The sequence below is a fragment of the Pleurodeles waltl genome, chromosome 4_1, assembly GCF_031143425.1.
Source record: "Pleurodeles waltl isolate 20211129_DDA chromosome 4_1, aPleWal1.hap1.20221129, whole genome shotgun sequence".
NCBI classification, from domain to species: domain Eukaryota; kingdom Metazoa; phylum Chordata; class Amphibia; order Caudata; family Salamandridae; genus Pleurodeles; species Pleurodeles waltl.
The window spans coordinates 740,857,242-740,863,793 of record NC_090442.1 but is presented as its reverse complement, the minus strand read 5'-3'; positions in this window follow the sequence as shown (position 1 = coordinate 740,863,793).

Sequence of the window (6,552 nt, the reverse complement as noted above, 5' to 3'; positions counted from 1 at the left end):
TCAATACTTTCATGGTCCTGTTTTGGGGGAACGGGGCAAGAGCAGGGGTTTATCTGCCTCTTGCAGAAGTAGCAAATCTTATGCCAGCATGCGATTTGATTTGTTAGAAATCAAATCTAAATTCCTAATTTCCACTGCAGAAAACACTTCCAAACGCTGCACCTCACCAGACATCCACTCTCATAAACTTTAATGTGTGTGTTTCTCACACCATAAAAGAAACAAACACACACGTCAGATGTCCTCCCCCCATCTTCAAATCAGAGACAGCCAGCATCAGGCAAATTATATTTTGTAAGCCTTTTTAATATGACGTTGCCACTCAGCTCAGTGAGCAAGAGAGGCCACAGTACTAGAAACAGGCTGTGGACCACGGGTTTCAATCTGAGCGCAGGCCTATGAGGTTGAGCTGAGTGAGTAGCCTCAGGTTACATGTAAAATAACCAGGCTCCAGCAGTGACTCAGTCAGAGTCAGACAGAGCCTAGATGCGTCAGGGTGTAGAGGACGTGCTCTGGCAGGAAGCAGAGAAATTCTGCCAGCCTTGCACTTACTAAACGAGCTCCACCACGGCTCATGCAGTACTGATGCCCTTGATATGTTACATATGGGCCACACTATTCACTGCTCATGCACTCCTCCAACAGCTGAGGTAGCCAATGGGAGGTCTTGGAAGTGAAGGAGACAGGCTAGGAGTGCAGGCATCTGACCAGTCAGGTGGGACATCCAGATGATGTATTTTGCCACCTGTGGTCTACAAAACAAAGACTATGGGCCTGATTACGACCTTAGCGGATGGGATATTTCTTCACAAACGTAACCGATATCCTGCCCGCTGTTTTACAAGTTCCATAGGACATTATAGAACTTGTAATAAGGCGGACGGGAAATCCATCCAGAGGGGCCTGGCTTTGGATGTGAGAAATGGAGGACTAGAATGTATGGAATGTTTTCAAAAGGACATCAGACGCCCCCACTCTGTGGGATGGGCTACTATAGCACTGGACTCCACAAGAAGTTCTAGAGTGGTCCCCTGGTACAAGTTAATCAGGTGGTTAGCCATGTCTTTGACAGAAACTGAAATCATATGTGTTTGTGGCCATGTAGTGGGTCTTTATGGGGTCCATGGACCCCTAGTGGTCCGCAACACCTGCTCATTGATCTGCAACAGTTGAACATTTTAAAATGCTCTAGAAATGTGAAGGAATTTGAAATTGGATGCAAACATTAACTTGATATTCTTAACTTGATCGTGGGAGCAGCAGAAGTACAGAAAAGAGAATCTAGAATGGACAATTGATGTCTCAATTGAAGCAATAGTATGCACCACCAAAAAAAGAGCATGCACTAGGCGCAGAAAAGCCAAAGTAATACGCTACTGCATAGCTCATCGCTTCATCTTTCAGAAATGAAGCCAACTTTTGAAAAGCTCCAATCTTTCCATTAAAAGTTTGATTTTTCGTATATATTTTTCTTTGTCAATTAAATAAAATATTTAATAATTTGTGTATTTATCTTATGCTTTTTATGTTTGTATTTTTTGTATATTGTCTTGTATTTTTTCTGTATTGCGGTTCATATAGTAATTGCTTAGGTTGGGGTACATAGCTTTCAGGAATGATGAAGTGGTGCTCCTCTAAAGTCAAAAAGGATAAGAACTGCTCTACTTCACGTTAGCACTAAATCAGTTTTTGGTTTGGCTCAAAATACAGATGAGCAATATTAAACACATTCTTTACAACACTGCATTATGAAGCTCAGAACCTGTTGCACGAATGCCAGACCTATTAGCAGAGTGGCAAAGGTGCAATGCTGAAATGGATTGTTTCCTGACAAGTAAAGATGAGATGTATGCATGGGGGAACAGAAGCACACAGTCTCGCATGCCAATGTCTCAGCCTGCAGCAATGATGGCAAGAAGAGATGCGGTTGAACATATGGTTGTCTGCCACATTGTCATGGAACCACTATTCATGGTGCCTGAGCTCACATTCTTTGCTCCCAAAACGATCAGGCTTTCTATTGAGTTTGGAGAATTGGTGTGCATCACTGGATTGGTGTTGCTCCAAGTTGTATAACTTAAAGGAACGGTTGGTATACTTTACTAGGTGTATCAACTTAAAAGGTACATTGCTGTTGGAAATCTGGCAGTTATTAGACCACAGGACATATAGATCCCTCTTAGATCCTACTCAAAGTTAGTTGATGACTTGGAGCCGTTGCAAGAAGAATGCACATAACAATGAAGTACTAAATTCTACTGCTGAGATTTACGAACGCTTTGCACCAAGCTTGCATAACTTTTGTAACACAAACTTGACACATAGTTTTATGCTGGGATTAACTATGCAGCACAAACCAGGAAGGATGTGTGCCTTGGTGCATGGCAGCCTATAGTGCGCCAGGGCAGGGAAAGAGGAGAAGAGCACCATGTCTAAGTTGTTATCTTGCTCTTCTCCTCTCTTCCTTTCACACAATGTCGGACTATTTTTCATAAATCTTAGCCCTGCTTAATCACTGTGAGAACAAATCATGACAAGTTTTGGTTCACTATGGTGATATTACGGTGTTGGGAGGTTGGGGGTAAGCGTAAAATTCAAACAAGTATGTTTCCTTGAATGACTAACATAATGGCTGCATGACTTGGTCAATGTGCATGAATCACCCAGTCTAGATTATATATGGCGTTCTTTGGCAACCTCCGCAGCAGGCATGGAGGTATGTGTTGGTGGGGCAGGAGGTCTCCATTCTAAGGGGCAGATTTAAGGAAAGTGGTGAAGCACATAGTTCAGCGCCACTTTCTATGCACCCCCTACCGCCACCATGTGTGCACTGTATCCAAGATACGGCGCACCAAAGCGCAGGGAAGGGGACAATAGCATCACAATTTTTTATGCTATTGGTGAACTCTTCAAGGTTAGAGCCAAACTTTTGGCGCTAACCCTGAACAGTACATGGGAGCCTATTGTAAACAATGGTGTGCCCCCTTTTAATGCATGTTCTGAGCAAGCATTAAAAGTGCAGAAATAAATGACGCAAAGAAATCTCTTAGATTTCTTTGCGTCATTTTTTTGCCCCCCTAGTGGAGGAACGCCCCCTTTGAATACATTATGCCTGGCACAGGGATAATGCAGCGCAAAGGGTTACAAAGTTGCGCAATGCATGCATTGTACCACTTTGTAAATATGGCGCGGGGAAAAGACCACCTGAGCGCTGGCTTAGCCGAAAAAATGATGCTAAGGCGTCTCTAAGGTGGCGCTAGGCCCTCTTAAATCTGGGCCTAAGTATCCAGAGATAACTCAAGGGAGCAGAAACGCCAAATCCAGTTTGTCAAACCCCCAAACTGTCAGGCCCTTTCTCTCACTTGCACCTACCTCTACTTTCAGGGAGGCCAGCTGAATTGGTGGCAGAAGGATCGTGCAAACAATGGGAAGTATGGCATTTTATGAGCCACCATATGAGGAGTAAGGAATAGAATAGGCTTATCAAAGGGGGCACATCTAAATCTCAAGCGGCAATGAACAGTGCGCTAAAACTGTCCACAAGCCCAATTTAAGGCTCATCTTCCAGTTGCAAAGCAGTTATGGTGGGAACAGAAATAGAGTTTTTATGTCCCCTCCATTTATTTCTCTCAGGAGCTCCCAAAGAACAATTCTAGGGAAGGGGGTTACAAGAAGTAGGTTGGGAAGGGATAGAAGGCTCCTATTTAGGGAACAGGGATTGAGTCCTGATGCCATCTTCTTTGATTTCTCCAGGCTAAAGAAGGACCCTGACACCTAAAGTGGTGATTGACTGGACAACAAAGCAAATAACGTAATCCCTGAGTTGACCTATAACCCCTTTAAGACCATTGAAGGAAAAGGCCACTTCTGAAATAAATCTTTCAGTAATTAGACTAGGGAAACTTCAGAGGAACAACGTTCCTTGTGATGCAGTGACAGCAGCTAAAGCAGGAGTTGCCATTGGGACCAATGAGCAGTTATGCTGAGTCACACTGAAAGGTTAATTAATCTATGGGTACTTTATGCCTGTACGTCTGCAGACAAAAAGTCATGAATGTTAGGGAATGCCATGGCAGAACCGACGGCTTCAAACTATAGTATAAGGGAGAAAAGAGACAGAAAAGAATAGGAAATGGAAAGAGTGAGCATGAGAAATAAACTACAAAAGGAAAATGTTAAAAGGGGAGAAACAGAAATCAAGATGAAGAGAAAAAAGGCAGAAGAATGAAGGAATTAAAGGTGAAAGGAAGAAAGGGTAAATTACTCCGTCATCCTGACTGCCACATTTCCATCTGCCAATTTATGAATCGGCCCCTTGGTCTTAATGAAATGACAGACTGGTGAACAGTTTCCTCAGTTTAAAAGCCCAATAAATCATTAAGTATAAATAAAATGACAGACTAGCACAGAGTTTCCTTTCTAAGAAAGCCCAAAAAGAGCTGGCATGTATCACAAAAACATTATATTTTATAGGGTTTTAGAAAGAAAAGCCACACACATTCAGTGGGGAAATATGATGTAATAGGTTGAAACTAGAAATGTAAGCCATTGAACATTCAAATACATTAGATACTTTCATTTAGATACATCTAGGAACACTTAGTTCTACTGCATATTAATGAATAAGTTGTTTATAGGAAATGAAGGAACGGCCATGACGTATGTACTATAGAAAGACTTTCACTAGGCTTCTATTTTGCAGATTTTTAAAAAAAAGGAAAAGCACACAGAGACATGCACATGGAAAGGCCTGTACACATAAAATAAAAGTGAACATTTCTTTCAGTAAATATGAATAGATGATAGTGGGAGCTGTCTGGGGCCTAGTCATGCTAACTTAAAGATATCTAAATTAGGCATTATTTTCTCATTAGTAAAAATGCTTCTACACATGAACTGTGACGTAGAAGCACATACATCATTATGGGTGTACATCAGCGTCACGAGACACCTGCACCATCACAGCTTTTATTATTAGTTTTTTTCTTTTCCACAATCCTGCACAGCGTCGGTAAAATCATTTTTCCAGACCACTACATCCGCAAAAAGCACTGGCAAAGCAGTCGGTCCACTAATTGAGAGCTATTTCCTTTCCCAATGCCTGTTAGTTTTGTTATAACACGTGTGCTCCATTTTATTCTCTTTATACACAAGATAGGGCTATTGGTGCAAGTAGGCCCCTCGTCTCATTGTGCGTTGAGAGGGCCCATTTTGTCCTATGCAACAAAATGAGGGTGAAAAGAAACTCGGTTGTGCTTTCCACACATCAGATGTTGAAATATATTCAGCTGTCTACCCTTCTTCAAGAGTATGAGGGAGTCAGCCAAAAATACTAATTCAGTCTTGTAGAAAACAGCTTTATGAGAACAAAAACATTCTCCTTAGCCAGTCCCTAGTGTCTTATCTTCCCCCAAGTTGCAATAAAGCAATGTAGGGAGTTTCTTGTCTTTCCTCGAGTTGTTATAAAGAAGGAGAAACAGTGCATAATTTGAGACGGTAGTTTCCGGTGCGGGGCACCGACACCTATTTTTGAGGGACAGCACTTAATGTTTTGCCTCGAGCAATTACTACGAGCAAAAGACACATATGGGGAAGACGGAGGAAGAGAAAAACAAAAAAAGTCAGAAAATCAGAAAGCTGCAAGATAGAGCTGAAGGTACGGGATTGGCTGTGAATGCATTAAAGAGGCCTGATACGGCTTCAGGCTCATGCTACCTAGGTATTCCGTGCTCGCACGTTTAATCGCAGCATCCGCGTGTTTAATAGGAGGGCTTTGGGCACCGGCATTCTCTCAAATTGCTGCAAAGCATGCACCACTGTGTTGTGTCCTGTCTGTGTGTGTTGTTTTCTCAGAGAATTGAGCAAAAATGGTGATGACGCAGTTGGAATGCTCGGTATGCAACAGTGGGGGCTCGGGTTGGGCGTCCTTAATGCCTTACTACTGATCCTTTAACATAACAATAATAAGGATAACAAAAACAATGCAAAAACAAATCGTGGTTGTTGGACGCAGTGTCTCCTCCGCTTCATCCATCGACGAACTTGCCTCAGAATGTTAACTTTCCATTACTTGAGGTGCACTACATTCCGCATCGTGCGTCAATAATTCTTGTGTCCTTTAGTGTGGTCGCTGCAGGGTGAATACTGTAAATTACAGTGGTCAGAATGCCTACAAGGAGATCGCTGCACATCTTTTTACACTGAGTGAAATGCAAGGGTCTGTCTGACGTAGATCTCCTGTACACTGTCTGTATGACAGGAGTGGCAGTCTTGGGCTGTTTTCGTCTCAGAGCAGGTAATCCCAGACCCACTGGGCCTCCCACCATAAGAAGCATCTACCTCCTACCCCTTACTCTTTGTCTCGGCAATTATACCTTCCATTTAGGGACAGGACCCTAGAAATCTGTGAGTTTGAGGTGACCTGGACAACTGCCCCTCCCAGCTCTTTTCTCACTGGAGGGAGCTCAATGATGCAGTTCATGGGCATCTGGGGTCTTAGCGACCCTTCTCTGGCCAAGTACTCCTCCCATTCTAAGTATACCAGGGACATAC